General features: G+C 44.9%; 16 non-coding genes across 16 annotated transcripts; all 16 read right to left on the reverse strand.

The window, feature by feature from the left end:
- Positions 1 to 81: 81 nt before the first annotated feature.
- LOC141204087 (U2 spliceosomal RNA) lies at positions 82 to 272 on the reverse strand. The gene has a single exon (XR_012275059.1). It is a non-coding gene; the product is annotated as a U2 spliceosomal RNA (small nuclear RNA).
- Positions 273 to 1387: 1115 nt separating this feature from the next.
- Positions 1388 to 1578, reverse strand: LOC141204812 (U2 spliceosomal RNA). The gene has a single exon (XR_012275665.1). It is a non-coding gene; the product is annotated as a U2 spliceosomal RNA (small nuclear RNA).
- Positions 1579 to 2693: 1115 nt separating this feature from the next.
- LOC141204824 (U2 spliceosomal RNA) lies at positions 2694 to 2884 on the reverse strand. Its single transcript, XR_012275676.1, has one exon. It is a non-coding gene; the product is annotated as a U2 spliceosomal RNA (small nuclear RNA).
- A 1115-nt stretch (positions 2885 to 3999) lies between these two features.
- Positions 4000 to 4190, reverse strand: LOC141204836 (U2 spliceosomal RNA). Its single transcript, XR_012275687.1, has one exon. It is a non-coding gene; the product is annotated as a U2 spliceosomal RNA (small nuclear RNA).
- Positions 4191 to 5305: 1115 nt separating this feature from the next.
- LOC141204847 (U2 spliceosomal RNA) lies at positions 5306 to 5496 on the reverse strand. The gene has a single exon (XR_012275698.1). It is a non-coding gene; the product is annotated as a U2 spliceosomal RNA (small nuclear RNA).
- Positions 5497 to 6611: 1115 nt separating this feature from the next.
- LOC141204859 (U2 spliceosomal RNA) lies at positions 6612 to 6802 on the reverse strand. Its single transcript, XR_012275709.1, has one exon. It is a non-coding gene; the product is annotated as a U2 spliceosomal RNA (small nuclear RNA).
- Positions 6803 to 7917: 1115 nt separating this feature from the next.
- LOC141204870 (U2 spliceosomal RNA) lies at positions 7918 to 8108 on the reverse strand. Its single transcript, XR_012275720.1, has one exon. It is a non-coding gene; the product is annotated as a U2 spliceosomal RNA (small nuclear RNA).
- A 1115-nt stretch (positions 8109 to 9223) lies between these two features.
- On the reverse strand, positions 9224 to 9414 carry LOC141204882 (U2 spliceosomal RNA). Its single transcript, XR_012275732.1, has one exon. It is a non-coding gene; the product is annotated as a U2 spliceosomal RNA (small nuclear RNA).
- A 1115-nt stretch (positions 9415 to 10529) lies between these two features.
- LOC141204893 (U2 spliceosomal RNA) lies at positions 10530 to 10720 on the reverse strand. Its single transcript, XR_012275743.1, has one exon. It is a non-coding gene; the product is annotated as a U2 spliceosomal RNA (small nuclear RNA).
- A 1115-nt stretch (positions 10721 to 11835) lies between these two features.
- LOC141204905 (U2 spliceosomal RNA) lies at positions 11836 to 12026 on the reverse strand. Its single transcript, XR_012275754.1, has one exon. It is a non-coding gene; the product is annotated as a U2 spliceosomal RNA (small nuclear RNA).
- A 1115-nt stretch (positions 12027 to 13141) lies between these two features.
- Positions 13142 to 13332, reverse strand: LOC141204916 (U2 spliceosomal RNA). Its single transcript, XR_012275765.1, has one exon. It is a non-coding gene; the product is annotated as a U2 spliceosomal RNA (small nuclear RNA).
- Positions 13333 to 14447: 1115 nt separating this feature from the next.
- Positions 14448 to 14638, reverse strand: LOC141204927 (U2 spliceosomal RNA). Its single transcript, XR_012275776.1, has one exon. It is a non-coding gene; the product is annotated as a U2 spliceosomal RNA (small nuclear RNA).
- A 1108-nt stretch (positions 14639 to 15746) lies between these two features.
- LOC141204153 (U2 spliceosomal RNA) lies at positions 15747 to 15937 on the reverse strand. Its single transcript, XR_012275125.1, has one exon. It is a non-coding gene; the product is annotated as a U2 spliceosomal RNA (small nuclear RNA).
- Positions 15938 to 17052: 1115 nt separating this feature from the next.
- LOC141203938 (U2 spliceosomal RNA) lies at positions 17053 to 17243 on the reverse strand. Its single transcript, XR_012274915.1, has one exon. It is a non-coding gene; the product is annotated as a U2 spliceosomal RNA (small nuclear RNA).
- Positions 17244 to 18358: 1115 nt separating this feature from the next.
- Positions 18359 to 18549, reverse strand: LOC141203950 (U2 spliceosomal RNA). Its single transcript, XR_012274926.1, has one exon. It is a non-coding gene; the product is annotated as a U2 spliceosomal RNA (small nuclear RNA).
- A 1111-nt stretch (positions 18550 to 19660) lies between these two features.
- Positions 19661 to 19851, reverse strand: LOC141204215 (U2 spliceosomal RNA). Its single transcript, XR_012275183.1, has one exon. It is a non-coding gene; the product is annotated as a U2 spliceosomal RNA (small nuclear RNA).
- Between the last annotated feature and the right edge of the window lie 1049 nt (positions 19852 to 20900).

Below are 20900 nucleotides of genomic sequence, written 5' to 3' on the forward strand. Positions count from 1 at the left end.
CATCCCAAAATCCGACAAACAAGCAAAATGAACAAAAAACATTGAATTCAATTCTTTCTGATTTTAGAAACTGCATTAAAGAAGGGGTGCACCGGTCCTGGAGATACTGCAATACCAGGTCAATGCGTGGAGTGGACAGAGCAAGCTCTTTTTCCATCTCCCTGTTCTAAAAATCCATTTAATATATGGTCCCCAGATAGGGGACGTATCAGATATTAAACTGATAAGAACAGATACTACACTTGATCTTAGCCAAAAGGCTGAGAAGCGATAACCAGAATTGGTTTCAAACTACGGAGCCACCCAAGGATCCTGAAAAGTCCATTTGTGGAGATGAGCTCCTGGACTCCCGTTAAGAAGACATGTTGTCAACCTCTAGATCCCTTACATGCCTGCACTTTTCGGCTTGCTGCTGCTGCAATCCACGCGTTTTAGATCTGCATAACTCCACCTCTTTAAACACAGCACCTTCACCCCCTGCTGTTCCCACCCGCCTCAACACCGTTGGAAGGGAGGAGAACCAATTAAGGCGGGGGGTGGGGTGGAACGAGCAGCTGTCTACCCTTAGCAGGAGGGCTCCTGATTACATACCTCTCCTGCTGCTTCTGCTGCTGGCTGTCCAGCAGCAGACTGAAGGTGGCTGCTGCTGTGCACAGGTATATAAAGGCTCAGAGCCTATTATGACACGCGCAGCCAGCGTTCCATTGCCACATTCCATCTACTGCAGGCAGGATACCTGGCTGGCTGAATGTCGCTGAGAAGCTCACAGAGACCGCCATAAGCAACAGCTTAACAGAATGCCACAGACTAATCAACCAAACTTTTTGGGTTGGGTTCTCTTTTATAGTCTGCAGGCATTAAATGAAAGAAGTCAGTGTTCCAGCAGAAGGAGACAACGTTTCAGAAAAGGCATTGTAGCAAACCAAAAAAGAAATTTTAAGCGCAGCAGAGTAACCAGCGCACATACCTGTTAGCTCAGGTGAGTTTAAAAGGCTGCTGTTGATAACAAGGGCATTTGCTAAATAGATGGTGTGTGTGCAACAATATACTGAAAGGTCAATTATATTGTGCAGCTTATCTCACCACCTGTAGTTATTTAGGTGAAAGCTCCAAAATGCTTGCCTAATATGTCTGTTTATCCAAAAGGAAGTAAAAAGGGAGAGCTAGAAAGATAGCATTGCATCACATTACATGGCAATGCAATGCACAGTTGCTGAAGTTGAACCAAAATGAGCTTGTAATCTGGCTTCTGCAACTTTGAACATGAAAAATCCAATGAGGAGAAGAAAAGCAAAGCCAAAGAGTCCATCCCAAAATCCGACAAACAAGCAAAATGAACAAAAAACATTGAATTCAATTCTTTCTGATTTTAGAAACTGCATTAAAGAAGGGGTGCACCGGTCCTGGAGATACTGCAATACCAGGTCAATGCGTGGAGTGGACAGAGCAAGCTCTTTTTCCATCTCCCTGTTCTAAAAATCCATTTAATATATGGTCCCCAGATAGGGGACGTATCAGATATTAAACTGATAAGAACAGATACTACACTTGATCTTAGCCAAAAGGCCGAGAAGCGATAACCAGAATTGGTTTCAAACTACGGAGCCACCCAAGGATCCTGAAAAGTCCATTTGTGGAGATGAGCTCCTGGACTCCCGTTAAGAAGACATGTTGTCAACCTCTAGATCCCTTACATGCCTGCACTTTTCGGCTTGCTGCTGCTGCAATCCACGCGTTTTAGATCTGCATAACTCCACCTCTTTAAACACAGCACCTTCACCCCCTGCTGTTCCCACCCGCCTCAACACCGTTGGAAGGGAGGAGAACCAATTAAGGCGGGGGGTGGGGTGGAACGAGCAGCTGTCTACCCTTAGCAGGAGGGCTCCTGATTACATACCTCTCTTGCTGCTGCTGCTGCTGGCTGTCCAGCAGCAGACTGAAGGTGGCTGCTGCTGTGCACAGGTATATAAAGGCTCAGAGCCTATTATGACACGCGCAGCCAGCGTTCCATTGCCACATTCCATCTACTGCAGGCAGGATACCTGGCTGGCTGAATGTCGCTGAGAAGCTCACAGAGACCGCCATAAGCAACAGTTTAACAGAATGCCACAGACTAATCAACCAAACTTTTTGGGTTGGGTTCTCTTTTATAGTCTGCAGGCATTAAATGAAAGAAGTCAGTGTTCCAGCAGAAGGAGACAACGTTTCAGAAAAGGCATTGTAGCAAACCAAAAAAGAAATTTTAAGCGCAGCAGAGTAACCAGTGCACATACCTGTTAGCTCAGGTGAGTTTAAAAGGCTGCTGTTGATAACAAGGGCATTTGCTAAATAGATGGTGTGTGTGCAACAATATACTGAAAGGTCAATTATATTGTGCAGCTTATCTCACCACCTGTAGTTATTTAGGTGAAAGCTCCAAAATGCTTGCCTAATATGTCTGTTTATCCAAAAGGAAGTAAAAAGGGAGAGCTAGAAAGATAGCATTGCATCACATTACATGGCAATGCAATGCACAGTTGCTGAAGTTGAACCAAAATGAGCTTGTAATCTGGCTTCTGCAACTTTGAACATGAAAAATCCAATGAGGAGAAGAAAAGCAAAGCCAAAGAGTCCATCCCAAAATCCGACAAACAAGCAAAATGAACAAAAAACATTGAATTCAATTCTTTCTGATTTTAGAAACTGCATTAAAGAAGGGGTGCACCGGTCCTGGAGATACTGCAATACCAGGTCAATGCGTGGAGTGGACAGAGCAAGCTCTTTTTCCATCTCCCTGTTCTAAAAATCCATTTAATATATGGTCCCCAGATAGGGGACGTATCAGATATTAAACTGATAAGAACAGATACTACACTTGATCTTAGCCAAAAGGCCGAGAAGCGATAACCAGAATTGGTTTCAAACTACGGAGCCACCCAAGGATCCTGAAAAGTCCATTTGTGGAGATGAGCTCCTGGACTCCCGTTAAGAAGACATGTTGTCAACCTCTAGATCCCTTACATGCCTGCACTTTTCGGCTTGCTGCTGCTGCAATCCACGCGTTTTAGATCTGCATAACTCCACCTCTTTAAACACAGCACCTTCACCCCCTGCTGTTCCCACCCGCCTCAACACCGTTGGAAGGGAGGAGAACCAATTAAGGCGGGGGGTGGGGTGGAACGAGCAGCTGTCTACCCTTAGCAGGAGGGCTCCTGATTACATACCTCTCCTGCTGCTGCTGCTGCTGGCTGTCCAGCAGCAGACTGAAGGTGGCTGCTGCTGTGCACAGGTATATAAAGGCTCAGAGCCTATTATGACACGCGCAGCCAGCGTTCCATTGCCACATTCCATCTACTGCAGGCAGGATACCTGGCTGGCTGAATGTCGCTGAGAAGCTCACAGAGACCGCCATAAGCAACAGTTTAACAGAATGCCAAAGACTAATCAACCAAACTTTTTGGGTTGGGTTCTCTTTTATAGTCTGCAGGCATTAAATGAAAGAAGTCAGTGTTCCAGCAGAAGGAGACAACGTTTCAGAAAAGGCATTGTAGCAAACCAAAAAAGAAATTTTAAGCGCAGCAGAGTAACCAGCGCACATACCTGTTAGCTCAGGTGAGTTTAAAAGGCTGCTGTTGATAACAAGGGCATTTGCTAAATAGATGGTGTGTGTGCAACAATATACTGAAAGGTCAATTATATTGTGCAGCTTATCTCACCACCTGTAGTTATTTAGGTGAAAGCTCCAAAATGCTTGCCTAATATGTCTGTTTATCCAAAAGGAAGTAAAAAGGGAGAGCTAGAAAGATAGCATTGCATCACATTACATGGCAATGCAATGCACAGTTGCTGAAGTTGAACCAAAATGAGCTTGTAATCTGGCTTCTGCAACTTTGAACATGAAAAATCCAATGAGGAGAAGAAAAGCAAAGCCAAAGAGTCCATCCCAAAATCCGACAAACAAGCAAAATGAACAAAAAACATTGAATTCAATTCTTTCTGATTTTAGAAACTGCATTAAAGAAGGGGTGCACCGGTCCTGGAGATACTGCAATACCAGGTCAATGCGTGGAGTGGACAGAGCAAGCTCTTTTTCCATCTCCCTGTTCTAAAAATCCATTTAATATATGGTCCCCAGATAGGGGACGTATCAGATATTAAACTGATAAGAACAGATACTACACTTGATCTTAGCCAAAAGGCCGAGAAGCGATAACCAGAATTGGTTTCAAACTACGGAGCCACCCAAGGATCCTGAAAAGTCCATTTGTGGAGATGAGCTCCTGGACTCCCGTTAAGAAGACATGTTGTCAACCTCTAGATCCCTTACATGCCTGCACTTTTCGGCTTGCTGCTGCTGCAATCCACGCGTTTTAGATCTGCATAACTCCACCTCTTTAAACACAGCACCTTCACCCCCTGCTGTTCCCACCCGCCTCAACACCGTTGGAAGGGAGGAGAACCAATTAAGGCGGGGGGTGGGGTGGAACGAGCAGCTGTCTACCCTTAGCAGGAGGGCTCCTGATTACATACCTCTCCTGCTGCTGCTGCTGCTGGCTGTCCAGCAGCAGACTGAAGGTGGCTGCTGCTGTGCACAGGTATATAAAGGCTCAGAGCCTATTATGACACGCACAGCCAGCGTTCCATTGCCACATTCCATCTACTGCAGGCAGGATACCTGGCTGGCTGAATGTCGCTGAGAAGCTCACAGAGACCGCCATAAGCAACAGTTTAACAGAATGCCACAGACTAATCAACCAAACTTTTTGGGTTGGGTTCTCTTTTATAGTCTGCAGGCATTAAATGAAAGAAGTCAGTGTTCCAGCAGAAGGAGACAACGTTTCAGAAAAGGCATTGTAGCAAACCAAAAAAGAAATTTTAAGCGCAGCAGAGTAACCAGCGCACATACCTGTTAGCTCAGGTGAGTTTAAAAGGCTGCTGTTGATAACAAGGGCATTTGCTAAATAGATGGTGTGTGTGCAACAATATACTGAAAGGTCAATTATATTGTGCAGCTTATCTCACCACCTGTAGTTATTTAGGTGAAAGCTCCAAAATGCTTGCCTAATATGTCTGTTTATCCAAAAGGAAGTAAAAAGGGAGAGCTAGAAAGATAGCATTGCATCACATTACATGGCAATGCAATGCACAGTTGCTGAAGTTGAACCAAAATGAGCTTGTAATCTGGCTTCTGCAACTTTGAACATGAAAAATCCAATGAGGAGAAGAAAAGCAAAGCCAAAGAGTCCATCCCAAAATCCGACAAACAAGCAAAATGAACAAAAAACATTGAATTCAATTCTTTCTGATTTTAGAAACTGCATTAAAGAAGGGGTGCACCGGTCCTGGAGATACTGCAATACCAGGTCAATGCGTGGAGTGGACAGAGCAAGCTCTTTTTCCATCTCCCTGTTCTAAAAATCCATTTAATATATGGTCCCCAGATAGGGGACGTATCAGATATTAAACTGATAAGAACAGATACTACACTTGATCTTAGCCAAAAGGCCGAGAAGCGATAACCAGAATTGGTTTCAAACTACGGAGCCACCCAAGGATCCTGAAAAGTCCATTTGTGGAGATGAGCTCCTGGACTCCCGTTAAGAAGACATGTTGTCAACCTCTAGATCCCTTACATGCCTGCACTTTTCGGCTTGCTGCTGCTGCAATCCACGCGTTTTAGATCTGCATAACTCCACCTCTTTAAACACAGCACCTTCACCCCCTGCTGTTCCCACCCGCCTCAACACCGTTGGAAGGGAGGAGAACCAATTAAGGCGGGGGGTGGGGTGGAACGAGCAGCTGTCTACCCTTAGCAGGAGGGCTCCTGATTACATACCTCTCCTGCTGCTGCTGCTGCTGGCTGTCCAGCAGCAGACTGAAGGTGGCTGCTGCTGTGCACAGGTATATAAAGGCTCAGAGCCTATTATGACACGCGCAGCCAGCGTTCCATTGCCACATTCCATCTACTGCAGGCAGGATACCTGGCTGGCTGAATGTCGCTGAGAAGCTCACAGAGACCGCCATAAGCAACAGTTTAACAGAATGCCACAGACTAATCAACCAAACTTTTTGGGTTGGGTTCTCTTTTATAGTCTGCAGGCATTAAATGAAAGAAGTCAGTGTTCCAGCAGAAGGAGACAACGTTTCAGAAAAGGCATTGTAGCAAACCAAAAAAGAAATTTTAAGCGCAGCAGAGTAACCAGCGCACATACCTGTTAGCTCAGGTGAGTTTAAAAGGCTGCTGTTGATAACAAGGGCATTTGCTAAATAGATGGTGTGTGTGCAACAATATACTGAAAGGTCAATTATATTGTGCAGCTTATCTCACCACCTGTAGTTATTTAGGTGAAAGCTCCAAAATGCTTGCCTAATATGTCTGTTTATCCAAAAGGAAGTAAAAAGGGAGAGCTAGAAAGATAGCATTGCATCACATTACATGGCAATGCAATGCACAGTTGCTGAAGTTGAACCAAAATGAGCTTGTAATCTGGCTTCTGCAACTTTGAACATGAAAAATCCAATGAGGAGAAGAAAAGCAAAGCCAAAGAGTCCATCCCAAAATCCGACAAACAAGCAAAATGAACAAAAAACATTGAATTCAATTCTTTCTGATTTTAGAAACTGCATTAAAGAAGGGGTGCACCGGTCCTGGAGATACTGCAATACCAGGTCAATGCGTGGAGTGGACAGAGCAAGCTCTTTTTCCATCTCCCTGTTCTAAAAATCCATTTAATATATGGTCCCCAGATAGGGGACGTATCAGATATTAAACTGATAAGAACAGATACTACACTTGATCTTAGCCAAAAGGCCGAGAAGCGATAACCAGAATTGGTTTCAAACTACGGAGCCACCCAAGGATCCTGAAAAGTCCATTTGTGGAGATGAGCTCCTGGACTCCCGTTAAGAAGACATGTTGTCAACCTCTAGATCCCTTACATGCCTGCACTTTTCGGCTTGCTGCTGCTGCAATCCACGCGTTTTAGATCTGCATAACTCCACCTCTTTAAACACAGCACCTTCACCTCCTGCTGTTCCCACCCGCCTCAACACCGTTGGAAGGGAGGAGAACCAATTAAGGCGGGGGGTGGGGTGGAACGAGCAGCTGTCTACCCTTAGCAGGAGGGCTCCTGATTACATACCTCTCCTGCTGCTGCTGCTGCTGGCTGTCCAGCAGCAGACTGAAGGTGGCTGCTGCTGTGCACAGGTATATAAAGGCTCAGAGCCTATTATGACACGCGCAGCCAGCGTTCCATTGCCACATTCCATCTACTGCAGGCAGGATACCTGGCTGGCTGAATGTCGCTGAGAAGCTCACAGAGACCGCCATAAGCAACAGTTTAACAGAATGCCACAGACTAATCAACCAAACTTTTTGGGTTGGGTTCTCTTTTATAGTCTGCAGGCATTAAATGAAAGAAGTCAGTGTTCCAGCAGAAGGAGACAACGTTTCAGAAAAGGCATTGTAGCAAACCAAAAAAGAAATTTTAAGCGCAGCAGAGTAACCAGCGCACATACCTGTTAGCTCAGGTGAGTTTAAAAGGCTGCTGTTGATAACAAGGGCATTTGCTAAATAGATGGTGTGTGTGCAACAATATACTGAAAGGTCAATTATATTGTGCAGCTTATCTCACCACCTGTAGTTATTTAGGTGAAAGCTCCAAAATGCTTGCCTAATATGTCTGTTTATCCAAAAGGAAGTAAAAAGGGAGAGCTAGAAAGATAGCATTGCATCACATTACATGGCAATGCAATGCACAGTTGCTGAAGTTGAACCAAAATGAGCTTGTAATCTGGCTTCTGCAACTTTGAACATGAAAAATCCAATGAGGAGAAGAAAAGCAAAGCCAAAGAGTCCATCCCAAAATCCGACAAACAAGCAAAATGAACAAAAAACATTGAATTCAATTCTTTCTGATTTTAGAAACTGCATTAAAGAAGGGGTGCACCGGTCCTGGAGATACTGCAATACCAGGTCAATGCGTGGAGTGGACAGAGCAAGCTCTTTTTCCATCTCCCTGTTCTAAAAATCCATTTAATATATGGTCCCCAGATAGGGGACGTATCAGATATTAAACTGATAAGAACAGATACTACACTTGATCTTAGCCAAAAGGCCGAGAAGCGATAACCAGAATTGGTTTCAAACTACGGAGCCACCCAAGGATCCTGAAAAGTCCATTTGTGGAGATGAGCTCCTGGACTCCCGTTAAGAAGACATGTTGTCAACCTCTAGATCCCTTACATGCCTGCACTTTTCGGCTTGCTGCTGCTGCAATCCACGCGTTTTAGATCTGCATAACTCCACCTCTTTAAACACAGCACCTTCACCCCCTGCTGTTCCCACCCGCCTCAACACCGTTGGAAGGGAGGAGAACCAATTAAGGCGGGGGGTGGGGTGGAACGAGCAGCTGTCTACCCTTAGCAGGAGGGCTCCTGATTACATACCTCTCCTGCTGCTGCTGCTGCTGGCTGTCCAGCAGCAGACTGAAGGTGGCTGCTGCTGTGCACAGGTATATAAAGGCTCAGAGCCTATTATGACACGCGCAGCCAGCGTTCCATTGCCACATTCCATCTACTGCAGGCAGGATACCTGGCTGGCTGAATGTCGCTGAGAAGCTCACAGAGACCGCCATAAGCAACAGTTTAACAGAATGCCACAGACTAATCAACCAAACTTTTTGGGTTGGGTTCTCTTTTATAGTCTGCAGGCATTAAATGAAAGAAGTCAGTGTTCCAGCAGAAGGAGACAACGTTTCAGAAAAGGCATTGTAGCAAACCAAAAAAGAAATTTTAAGCGCAGCAGAGTAACCAGCGCACATACCTGTTAGCTCAGGTGAGTTTAAAAGGCTGCTGTTGATAACAAGGGCATTTGCTAAATAGATGGTGTGTGTGCAACAATATACTGAAAGGTCAATTATATTGTGCAGCTTATCTCACCACCTGTAGTTATTTAGGTGAAAGCTCCAAAATGCTTGCCTAATATGTCTGTTTATCCAAAAGGAAGTAAACAGGGAGAGCTAGAAAGATAGTATTGCATCACATTACATGGCAATGCAATGCACAGTTGCTGAAGTTGAACCAAAATGAGCTTGTAATCTGGCTTCTGCAACTTTGAACATGAAAAATCCAATGAGGAGAAGAAAAGCAAAGCCAAAGAGTCCATCCCAAAATCCGACAAACAAGCAAAATGAACAAAAAACATTGAATTCAATTCTTTCTGATTTTAGAAACTGCATTAAAGAAGGGGTGCACCGGTCCTGGAGATACTGCAATACCAGGTCAATGCGTGGAGTGGACAGAGCAAGCTCTTTTTCCATCTCCCTGTTCTAAAAATCCATTTAATATATGGTCCCCAGATAGGGGACGTATCAGATATTAAACTGATAAGAACAGATACTACACTTGATCTTAGCCAAAAGGCCGAGAAGCGATAACCAGAATTGGTTTCAAACTACGGAGCCACCCAAGGATCCTGAAAAGTCCATTTGTGGAGATGAGCTCCTGGACTCCCGTTAAGAAGACATGTTGTCAACCTCTAGATCCCTTACATGCCTGCACTTTTCGGCTTGCTGCTGCTGCAATCCACGCGTTTTAGATCTGCATAACTCCACCTCTTTAAACACAGCACCTTCACCCCCTGCTGTTCCCACCCGCCTCAACACCGTTGGAAGGGAGGAGAACCAATTAAGGCGGGGGGTGGGGTGGAACGAGCAGCTGTCTACCCTTAGCAGGAGGGCTCCTGATTACATACCTCTCCTGCTGCTGCTGCTGCTGGCTGTCCAGCAGCAGACTGAAGGTGGCTGCTGCTGTGCACAGGTATATAAAGGCTCAGAGCCTATTATGACACGCGCAGCCAGCGTTCCATTGCCACATTCCATCTACTGCAGGCAGGATACCTGGCTGGCTGAATGTCGCTGAGAAGCTCACAGAGACCGCCATAAGCAACAGTTTAACAGAATGCCACAGACTAATCAACCAAACTTTTTGGGTTGGGTTCTCTTTTATAGTCTGCAGGCATTAAATGAAAGAAGTCAGTGTTCCAGCAGAAGGAGACAACGTTTCAGAAAAGGCATTGTAGCAAACCAAAAAAGAAATTTTAAGCGCAGCAGAGTAACCAGCGCACATACCTGTTAGCTCAGGTGAGTTTAAAAGGCTGCTGTTGATAACAAGGGCATTTGCTAAATAGATGGTGTGTGTGCAACAATATACTGAAAGGTCAATTATATTGTGCAGCTTATCTCACCACCTGTAGTTATTTAGGTGAAAGCTCCAAAATGCTTGCCTAATATGTCTGTTTATCCAAAAGGAAGTAAAAAGGGAGAGCTAGAAAGATAGCATTGCATCACATTACATGGCAATGCAATGCACAGTTGCTGAAGTTGAACCAAAATGAGCTTGTAATCTGGCTTCTGCAACTTTGAACATGAAAAATCCAATGAGGAGAAGAAAAGCAAAGCCAAAGAGTCCATCCCAAAATCCGACAAACAAGCAAAATGAACAAAAAACATTGAATTCAATTCTTTCTGATTTTAGAAACTGCATTAAAGAAGGGGTGCACCGGTCCTGGAGATACTGCAATACCAGGTCAATGCGTGGAGTGGACAGAGCAAGCTCTTTTTCCATCTCCCTGTTCTAAAAATCCATTTAATATATGGTCCCCAGATAGGGGACGTATCAGATATTAAACTGATAAGAACAGATACTACACTTGATCTTAGCCAAAAGGCCGAGAAGCGATAACCAGAATTGGTTTCAAACTACGGAGCCACCCAAGGATCCTGAAAAGTCCATTTGTGGAGATGAGCTCCTGGACTCCCGTTAAGAAGACATGTTGTCAACCTCTAGATCCCTTACATGCCTGCACTTTTCGGCTTGCTGCTGCTGCAATCCACGCGTTTTAGATCTGCATAACTCCACCTCTTTAAACACAGCACCTTCACCCCCTGCTGTTCCCACCCGCCTCAACACCGTTGGAAGGGAGGAGAACCAATTAAGGCGGGGGGTGGGGTGGAACGAGCAGCTGTCTACCCTTAGCAGGAGGGCTCCTGATTACATACCTCTCCTGCTGCTGCTGCTGCTGGCTGTCCAGCAGCAGACTGAAGGTGGCTGCTGCTGTGCACAGGTATATAAAGGCTCAGAGCCTATTATGACACGCGCAGCCAGCGTTCCATTGCCACATTCCATCTACTGCAGGCAGGATACCTGGCTGGCTGAATGTCGCTGAGAAGCTCACAGAGACCGCCATAAGCAACAGTTTAACAGAATGCCACAGACTAATCAACCAAACTTTTTGGGTTGGGTTCTCTTTTATAGTCTGCAGGCATTAAATGAAAGAAGTCAGTGTTCCAGCAGAAGGAGACAACGTTTCAGAAAAGGCATTGTAGCAAACCAAAAAAGAAATTTTAAGCGCAGCAGAGTAACCAGCGCACATACCTGTTAGCTCAGGTGAGTTTAAAAGGCTGCTGTTGATAACAAGGGTATTTGCTAAATAGATGGTGTGTGTGCAACAATATACTGAAAGGTCAATTATATTGTGCAGCTTATCTCACCACCTGTAGTTATTTAGGTGAAAGCTCCAAAATGCTTGCCTAATATGTCTGTTTATCCAAAAGGAAGTAAAAAGGGAGAGCTAGAAAGATAGCATTGCATCACATTACATGGCAATGCAATGCACAGTTGCTGAAGTTGAACCAAAATGAGCTTGTAATCTGGCTTCTGCAACTTTGAACATGAAAAATCCAATGAGGAGAAGAAAAGCAAAGCCAAAGAGTCCATCCCAAAATCCGACAAACAAGCAAAATGAACAAAAAACATTGAATTCAATTCTTTCTGATTTTAGAAACTGCATTAAAGAAGGGGTGCACCGGTCCTGGAGATACTGCAATACCAGGTCAATGCGTGGAGTGGACAGAGCAAGCTCTTTTTCCATCTCCCTGTTCTAAAAATCCATTTAATATATGGTCCCCAGATAGGGGACGTATCAGATATTAAACTGATAAGAACAGATACTACACTTGATCTTAGCCAAAAGGCCGAGAAGCGATAACCAGAATTGGTTTCAAACTACGGAGCCACCCAAGGATCCTGAAAAGTCCATTTGTGGAGATGAGCTCCTGGACTCCCGTTAAGAAGACATGTTGTCAACCTCTAGATCCCTTACATGCCTGCACTTTTCGGCTTGCTGCTGCTGCAATCCACGCGTTTTAGATCTGCATAACTCCACCTCTTTAAACACAGCACCTTCACCCCCTGCTGTTCCCACCCGCCTCAACACCGTTGGAAGGGAGGAGAACCAATTAAGGCGGGGGGTGGGGTGGAACGAGCAGCTGTCTACCCTTAGCAGGAGGGCTCCTGATTACATACCTCTCCTGCTGCTGCTGCTGCTGGCTGTCCAGCAGCAGACTGAAGGTGGCTGCTGCTGTGCACAGGTATATAAAGGCTCAGAGCCTATTATGACACGCGCAGCCAGCGTTCCATTGCCACATTCCATCTACTGCAGGCAGGATACCTGGCTGGCTGAATGTCGCTGAGAAGCTCACAGAGACCGCCATAAGCAACAGTTTAACAGAATGCCACAGACTAATCAACCAAACTTTTTGGGTTGGGTTCTCTTTTATAGTCTGCAGGCATTAAATGAAAGAAGTCAGTGTTCCAGCAGAAGGAGACAACGTTTCAGAAAAGGCATTGTAGCAAACCAAAAAAGAAATTTTAAGCGCAGCAGAGTAACCAGCGCACATACCTGTTAGCTCAGGTGAGTTTAAAAGGCTGCTGTTGATAACAAGGGCATTTGCTAAATAGATGGTGTGTGTGCAACAATATACTGAAAGGTCAATTATATTGTGCAGCTTATCTCACCACCTGTAGTTATTTAGGTGAAAGCTCCAAAATGCTTGCCTAATATGTCTGTTTATCCAAAAGGAAGTAAAAAGGGAGAGCTAGAAAGATAGCATTGCATCACATTACATGGCAATGCAATGCACAGTTGCTGAAGTTGAACCAAAATGAGCTTGTAATCTGGCTTCTGCAACTTTGAACATGAAAAATCCAATGAGGAGAAGAAAAGCAAAGCCAAAGAGTCCATCCCAAAATCCGACAAACAAGCAAAATGAACAAAAAACATTGAATTCAATTCTTTCTGATTTTAGAAACTGCATTAAAGAAGGGGTGCACCGGTCCTGGAGATACTGCAATACCAGGTCAATGCGTGGAGTGGACAGAGCAAGCTCTTTTTCCATCTCCCTGTTCTAAAAATCCATTTAATATATGGTCCCCAGATAGGGGACGTATCAGATATTAAACTGATAAGAACAGATACTACACTTGATCTTAGCCAAAAGGCCGAGAAGCGATAACCAGAATTGGTTTCAAACTACGGAGCCACCCAAGGATCCTGAAAAGTCCATTTGTGGAGATGAGCTCCTGGACTCCCGTTAAGAAGACATGTTGTCAACCTCTAGATCCCTTACATGCCTGCACTTTTCGGCTTGCTGCTGCTGCAATCCACGCGTTTTAGATCTGCATAACTCCACCTCTTTAAACACAGCACCTTCACCCCCTGCTGTTCCCACCCGCCTCAACACCGTTGGAAGGGAGGAGAACCAATTAAGGCGGGGGGTGGGGTGGAACGAGCAGCTGTCTACCCTTAGCAGGAGGGCTCCTGATTACATACCTCTCCTGCTGCTGCTGCTGCTGGCTGTCCAGCAGCAGACTGAAGGTGGCTGCTGCTGTGCACAGGTATATAAAGGCTCAGAGCCTATTATGACACGCGCAGCCAGCGTTCCATTGCCACATTCCATCTACTGCAGGCAGGATACCTGGCTGGCTGAATGTCGCTGAGAAGCTCACAGAGACCGCCATAAGCAACAGTTTAACAGAATGCCACAGACTAATCAACCAAACTTTTTGGGTTGGGTTCTCTTTTATAGTCTGCAGGCATTAAATGAAAGAAGTCAGTGTTCCAGCAGAAGGAGACAACGTTTCAGAAAAGGCATTGTAGCAAACCAAAAAAGAAATTTTAAGCGCAGCAGAGTAACCAGCGCACATACCTGTTAGCTCAGGTGAGTTTAAAAGGCTGCTGTTGATAACAAGGGCATTTGCTAAATAGATGGTGTGTGTGCAACAATATACTGAAAGGTCAATTATATTGTGCAGCTTATCTCACCACCTGTAGTTATTTAGGTGAAAGCTCCAAAATGCTTGCCTAATATGTCTGTTTATCCAAAAGGAAGTAAAAAGGGAGAGCTAGAAAGATAGCATTGCATCACATTACATGGCAATGCAATGCACAGTTGCTGAAGTTGAACCAAAATGAGCTTGTAATCTGGCTTCTGCAACTTTGAACATGAAAAATCCAATGAGGAGAAGAAAAGCAAAGCCAAAGAGTCCATCCCAAAATCCGACAAACAAGCAAAATGAACAAAAAACATTGAATTCAATTCTTTCTGATTTTAGAAACTGCATTAAAGAAGGGGTGCACCGGTCCTGGAGATACTGCAATACCAGGTCAATGCGTGGAGTGGACAGAGCAAGCTCTTTTTCCATCTCCCTGTTCTAAAAATCCATTTAATATATGGTCCCCAGATAGGGGACGTATCAGATATTAAACTGATAAGAACAGATACTACACTTGATCTTAGCCAAAAGGCCGAGAAGCGATAACCAGAATTGGTTTCAAACTACGGAGCCACCCAAGGATCCTGAAAAGTCCATTTGTGGAGATGAGCTCCTGGACTCCCGTTAAGAAGACATGTTGTCAACCTCTAGATCCCTTACATGCCTGCACTTTTCGGCTTGCTGCTGCTGCAATCCACGCGTTTTAGATCTGCATAACTCCACCTCTTTAAACACAGCACCTTCACCCCCTGCTGTTCCCACCCGCCTCAACACCGTTGGGAGGAGAACCAATTAAGGCGGGGGGTGGGGTGGAACGAGCAGCTGTCTACCCTTAGCAGGAGGGCTCCTGATTACATACCTCTCCTGCTGCTGCTGCTGGCTGTCCAGCAGCAGACTGAAGGTGGCTGCTGCTGTGCACAGGTATATAAAGGCTCAGAGCCTATTATGACACGCGCAGCCAGCGTTCCATTGCCACATTCCATCTACTGCAGGCAGGATACCTGGCTGGCTGAATGTCGCTGAGAAGCTCACAGAGACCGCCATAAGCAACAGTTTAACAGAATGCCACAGACTAATCAACCAAACTTTTTGGGTTGGGTTCTCTTTTATAGTCTGCAGGCATTAAATGAAAGAAGTCAGTGTTCCAGCAGAAGGAGACAACGTTTCAGAAAAGGCATTGTAGCAAACCAAAAAAGAAATTTTAAGCGCAGCAGAGTAACCAGCGCACATACCTGTTAGCTCAGGTGAGTTTAAAAGGCTGCTGTTGATAACAAGGGCATTTGCTAAATAGATGGTGTGTGTGCAACAATATACTGAAAGGTCAATTATATTGTGCAGCTTATCTCACCACCTGTAGTTATTTAGGTGAAAGCTCCAAAATGCTTGCCTAATATGTCTGTTTATCCAAAAGGAAGTAAAAAGGGAGAGCTAGAAAGATAGCATTGCATCACATTACATGGCAATGCAATGCACAGTTGCTGAAGTTGAACCAAAATGAGCTTGTAATCTGGCTTCTGCAACTTTGAACATGAAAAATCCAATGAGGAGAAGAAAAGCAAAGCCAAAGAGTCCATCCCAAAATCCGACAAACAAGCAAAATGAACAAAAAACATTGAATTCAATTCTTTCTGATTTTAGAAACTGCATTACAGAAGGGGTGCACCGGTCCTGGAGATACTGCAATACCAGGTCAATGCGTGGAGTGGACAGAGCAAGCTCTTTTTCCATCTCCCTGTTCTAAAAATCCATTTAATATATGGTCCCCAGATAGGGGACGTATCAGATATTAAACTGATAAGAACAGATACAACACTTGATCTTAGCCAAAAGGCCGAGAAGCGATAACCAGAATTGGTTTCAAACTACGGAGCCACCCAAGGATCCTGAAAAGTCCATTTGTGGAGATGAGCTCCTGGACTCCCGTTAAGAAGACATGTTGTCAACCTCTAGATCCCTTACATGCCTGCACTTTTCGGCTTGCTGCTGCTGCAATCCACGCGTTTTAGATCTGCATAACTCCACCTCTTTAAACACAGCACCTTCACCCCCTGCTGTTCCCACCCGCCTCAACACCGTTGGAAGGGAGGAGAACCAATTAAGGCGGGGGGTGGGGTGGAACGAGCAGCTGTCTACCCTTAGCAGGAGGGCTCCTGATTACATACCTCTCCTGCTGCTGCTGCTGCTGGCTGTCCAGCAGCAGACTGAAGGTGGCTGCTGCTGTGCATAGGTATATAAAGGCTCAGAGCCTATTATGACACGCGCAGCCAGCGTTCCATTGCCACATTCCATCTACTGCAGGCAGGATACCTGGCTGGCTGAATGTCGCTGAGAAGCTCACAGAGACCGCCATAAGCAACAGTTTAACAGAATGCCACAGACTAATCAACCAAACTTTTTGGGTTGGGTTCTCTTTTATAGTCTGCAGGCATTAAATGAAAGAAGTCAGTGTTCCAGCAGAAGGAGACAACGTTTCAGAAAAGGCATTGTAGCAAACCAAAAAAGAAATTTTAAGCGCAGCAGAGTAACCAGCGCACATACCTGTTAGCTCAGGTGAGTTTAAAAGGCTGCTGTTGATAACAAGGGCATTTGCTAAATAGATGGTGTGTGTGCAACAATATACTGAAAGGTCAATTATATTGTGCAGCTTATCTCACCACCTGTAGTTATTTAGGTGAAAGCTCCAAAATGCTTGCCTAATATGTCTGTTTATCCAAAAGGAAGTAAAAAGGGAGAGCTAGAAAGATAGCATTGCATCACATTACATGGCAATGCAATGCACAGTTGCTGAAGTTGAACCAAAATGAGCTTGTAATCTGGCTTCTGCAACTTTGAACATGAAAAATCCAATGAGGAGAAGAAAAGCAAAGCCAAAGAGTCCATCCCAAAATCCGACAAACAAGCAAAATGAACAAAAAACATTGAATTCAATTCTTTCTGATTTTAGAAACTGCATTAAAGAAGGGGTGCACCGGTCCTGGAGATACTGCAATACCAGGTCAATGCGTGGAGTGGACAGAGCAAGCTCTTTTTCCATCTCCCTGTTCTAAAAATCCATTTAATATATGGTCCCCAGATAGGGGACGTATCAGATATTAAACTGATAAGAACAGATACTACACTTGATCTTAGCCAAAAGGCCGAGAAGCGATAACCAGAATTGGTTTCAAACTACGGAGCCACCCAAGGATCCTGAAAAGTCCATTTGTGGAGATGAGCTCCTGGACTCCCGTTAAGAAGACATGTTGTCAACCTCTAGATCCCTTACATGCCTGCACTTTTCGGCTTGCTGCTGCTGCAATCCACGCGTTTTAGATCTGCATAACTCCACCTCTTTAAACACAGCACCTTCACCCCCTGCTGTTCCCACCCGCCTCAACACCGTTGGAAGGGAGGAGAACCAATTAAGGCGGGGGGTGGGGTGGAACGAGCAGCTGTCTACCCTTAGCAGGAGGGCTCCTGATTACATACCTCTCCTGCTGCTGCTGCTGCTGGCTGTCCAGCAGCAGACTGAAGGTGGCTGCTGCTGTGCACAGGTATATAAAGGCTCAGAGCCTATTATGACACGCGCAGCCAGCGTTCCATTGCCACATTCCATCTACTGCAGGCAGGATACCTGGCTGGCTGAATGTCGCTGAGAAGCTCACAGAGACCGCCATAAGCAACAGTTTAACAGAATGCCACAGACTAATCAACCAAACTTTTTGGGTTGGGTTCTCTTTTATAGTCTGCAGGCATTAAATGAAAGAAGTCAGTGTTCCAGCAGAAGGAGACAACGTTTCAGAAAAGGCATTGTAGCAAACCAAAAAAGAAATTTTAAGCGCAGCAGAGTAACCAGCGCACATACCTGTTAGCTCAGGTGAGTTTAAAAGGCTGCTGTTGATAACAAGGGCATTTGCTAAATAGATGGTGTGTGTGCAACAATATACTGAAAGGTCAATTATATTGTGCAGCTTATCTCACCACCTGTAGTTATTTAGGTGAAAGCTCCAAAATGCTTGCCTAATATGTCTGTTTATCCAAAAGGAAGTAAAAAGGGAGAGCTAGAAAGATAGCATTGCATCACATTACATGGCAATGCAATGCACAGTTGCTGAAGTTGAACCAAAATGAGCTTGTAATCTGGCTTCTGCAACTTTGAACATGAAAAATCCAATGAGGAGAAGAAAAGCAAAGCCAAAGAGTCCATCCCAAAATCCGACAAACAAGCAAAATGAACAAAAAACATTGAATTCAATTCTTTCTGATTTTAGAAACTGCATTAAAGAAGGGGTGCACCGGTCCTGGAGATACTGCAATACCAGGTCAATGCGTGGAGTGGACAGAGCAAGCTCTTTTTCCATCTCCCTGTTCTAAAAATCCATTTAATATATGGTCCCCAGATAGGGGACGTATCAGATATTAAACTGATAAGAACAGATACTACACTTGATCTTAGCCAAAAGGCCGAGAAGCGATAACCAGAATTGGTTTCAAACTACGGAGCCACCCAAGGATCCTGAAAAGTCCATTTGTGGAGATGAGCTCCTGGACTCCCGTTAAGAAGACATGTTGTCAACCTCTAGATCCCTTACATGCCTGCACTTTTCGGCTTGCTGCTGCTGCAATCCACGCGTTTTAGATCTGCATAACTCCACCTCTTTAAACACAGCACCTTCACCCCCTGCTGTTCCCACCCGCCTCAACACCGTTGGGAGGAGAACCAATTAAGGCGGGGGGTGGGGTGGAACGAGCAGCTGTCTACCCTTAGCAGGAGGGCTCCTGATTACATACCTCTCCTGCTGCTGCTGCTGCTGGCTGTCCAGCAGCAGACTGAAGGTGGCTGCTGCTGTGCACAGGTATATAAAGGCTCAGAGCCTATTATGACACGCGCAGCCAGCGTTCCATTGCCACATTCCATCTACTGCAGGCAGGATACCTGGCTGGCTGAATGTCGCTGAGAAGCTCACAGAGACCGCCATAAGCAACAGTTTAACAGAATGCCACAGACTAATCAACCAAACTTTTTGGGTTGGGTTCTCTTTTATAGTCTGCAGGCATTAAATGAAAGAAGTCAGTGTTCCAGCAGAAGGAGACAACGTTTCAGGAAAGGCATTGTAGCAAACCAAAAAATAAATTTTAAGCGCAGCAGAGTAACCAGCGCACATACCTGTTAGCTCAGGTGAGTTTAAAAGGCTGCTGTTGATAACAAGGGCATTTGCTAAATAGATGGTGTGTGTGCAACAATATACTGAAAGGTCAATTATATTGTGCAGCTTATCTCACCACCTGTAGTTATTTAGGTGAAAGCTCCAAAATGCTTGCCTAATATGTCTGTTTATCCAAAAGGAAGTAAAAAGGGAGAGCTAGAAAGATAGCATTGCATCACATTACATGGCAATGCAATGCACAGTTGCTGAAGTTGAACCAAAATGAGCTTGTAATCTGGCTTCTGCAACTTTGAACATGAAAAATCCAATGAGGAGAAGAAAAGCAAAGCCAAAGAGTCCATCCCAAAATCCGACAAACAAGCAAAATGAACAAAAAACATTGAATTCAATTCTTTCTGATTTTAGAAACTGCATTACAGAAGGGGTGCACCGGTCCTGGAGATACTGCAATACCAGGTCAATGCGTGGAGTGGACAGAGCAAGCTCTTTTTCCATCTCCCTGTTCTAAAAATCCATTTAATATATGGTCCCCAGATAGGGGACGTATCAGATATTAAACTGATAACAACAGATACAACACTTGATCTTAGCCAAAAGGCCGAGAAGCGATAACCAGAATTGGTTTCAAACTACGGAGCCACCCAAGGATCCTGAAAAGTCCATTTGTGGAGATGAGCTCCTGGACTCCCGTTAAGAAGACATGTTGTCAACCTCTAGATCCCTTACATGCCTGCACTTTTCGGCTTGCTGCTGCTGCAATCCACGCGTTTTAGATCTGCATAACTCCACCTCTTTAAACACAGCACCTTCACCCCCTGCTGTTCCCACCCGCCTCAACACCGTTGGAAGGGAGGAGAACCAATTAAGGTGGGGGGTGGGGTGGAACGAGCAGCTGTCTACCCTTAGCAGGAGGGCTCCTGATTACATACCTCTCCTGCTGCTGCTGCTGCTGGCTGTCCAGCAGCAGACTGAAGGTGGCTGCTGCTGTGCACAGGTATATAAAGGCTCAGAGCCTATTATGACACGCGCAGCCAGCGTTCCATTGCCACATTCCATCTACTGCAGGCAGGATACCTGGCTGGCTGAATGTCGCTGAGAAGCTCACAGAGACCGCCATAAGGAACAGTTTAACAGAATGCCACAGACTAATCAACCAAACTTTTTGGGTTGGGTTCTCTTTTATAGTCTGCAGGCATTAAATGAAAGAAGTCAGTGTTCCAGCAGAAGGAGACAACGTTTCAGAAAAGGCATTGTAGCAAACCAAAAAAGAAATTTTAAGCGCAGCAGAGTAACCAGCGCACATACCTGTTAGCTCAGGTGAGTTTAAAAGGCTGCTGTTGATAACAAGGGCATTTGCTAAATAGATGGTGTTTGTGCAACAATATACTGAAAGGTCAATTATATTGTGCAGCTTATCTCACCACCTGTAGTTATTTAGGTGAAAGCTCCAAAATGCTTGCCTAATATGTCTGTTTATCCAAAAGGAAGTAAAAAGGGAGAGCTAGAAAGATAGCATTGCATCACATTACATGGCAATGCAATGCACAGTTGCTGAAGTTGAACCAAAATGAGCTTGTAATCTGGCTTCTGCAACTTTGAACATGAAAAATCCAATGAGGAGAAGAAAAGCAAAGCCAAAGAGTCCATCCCAAAATCCGA

The sequence above is a fragment of the Phyllobates terribilis genome, unplaced genomic scaffold, assembly GCF_046119375.1.
Source record: "Phyllobates terribilis strain yellow unplaced genomic scaffold, ASM4611937v1 Scaffold_134__1_contigs__length_4944459, whole genome shotgun sequence".
Taxonomy (NCBI): Eukaryota; Metazoa; Chordata; class Amphibia; order Anura; family Dendrobatidae; genus Phyllobates; species Phyllobates terribilis.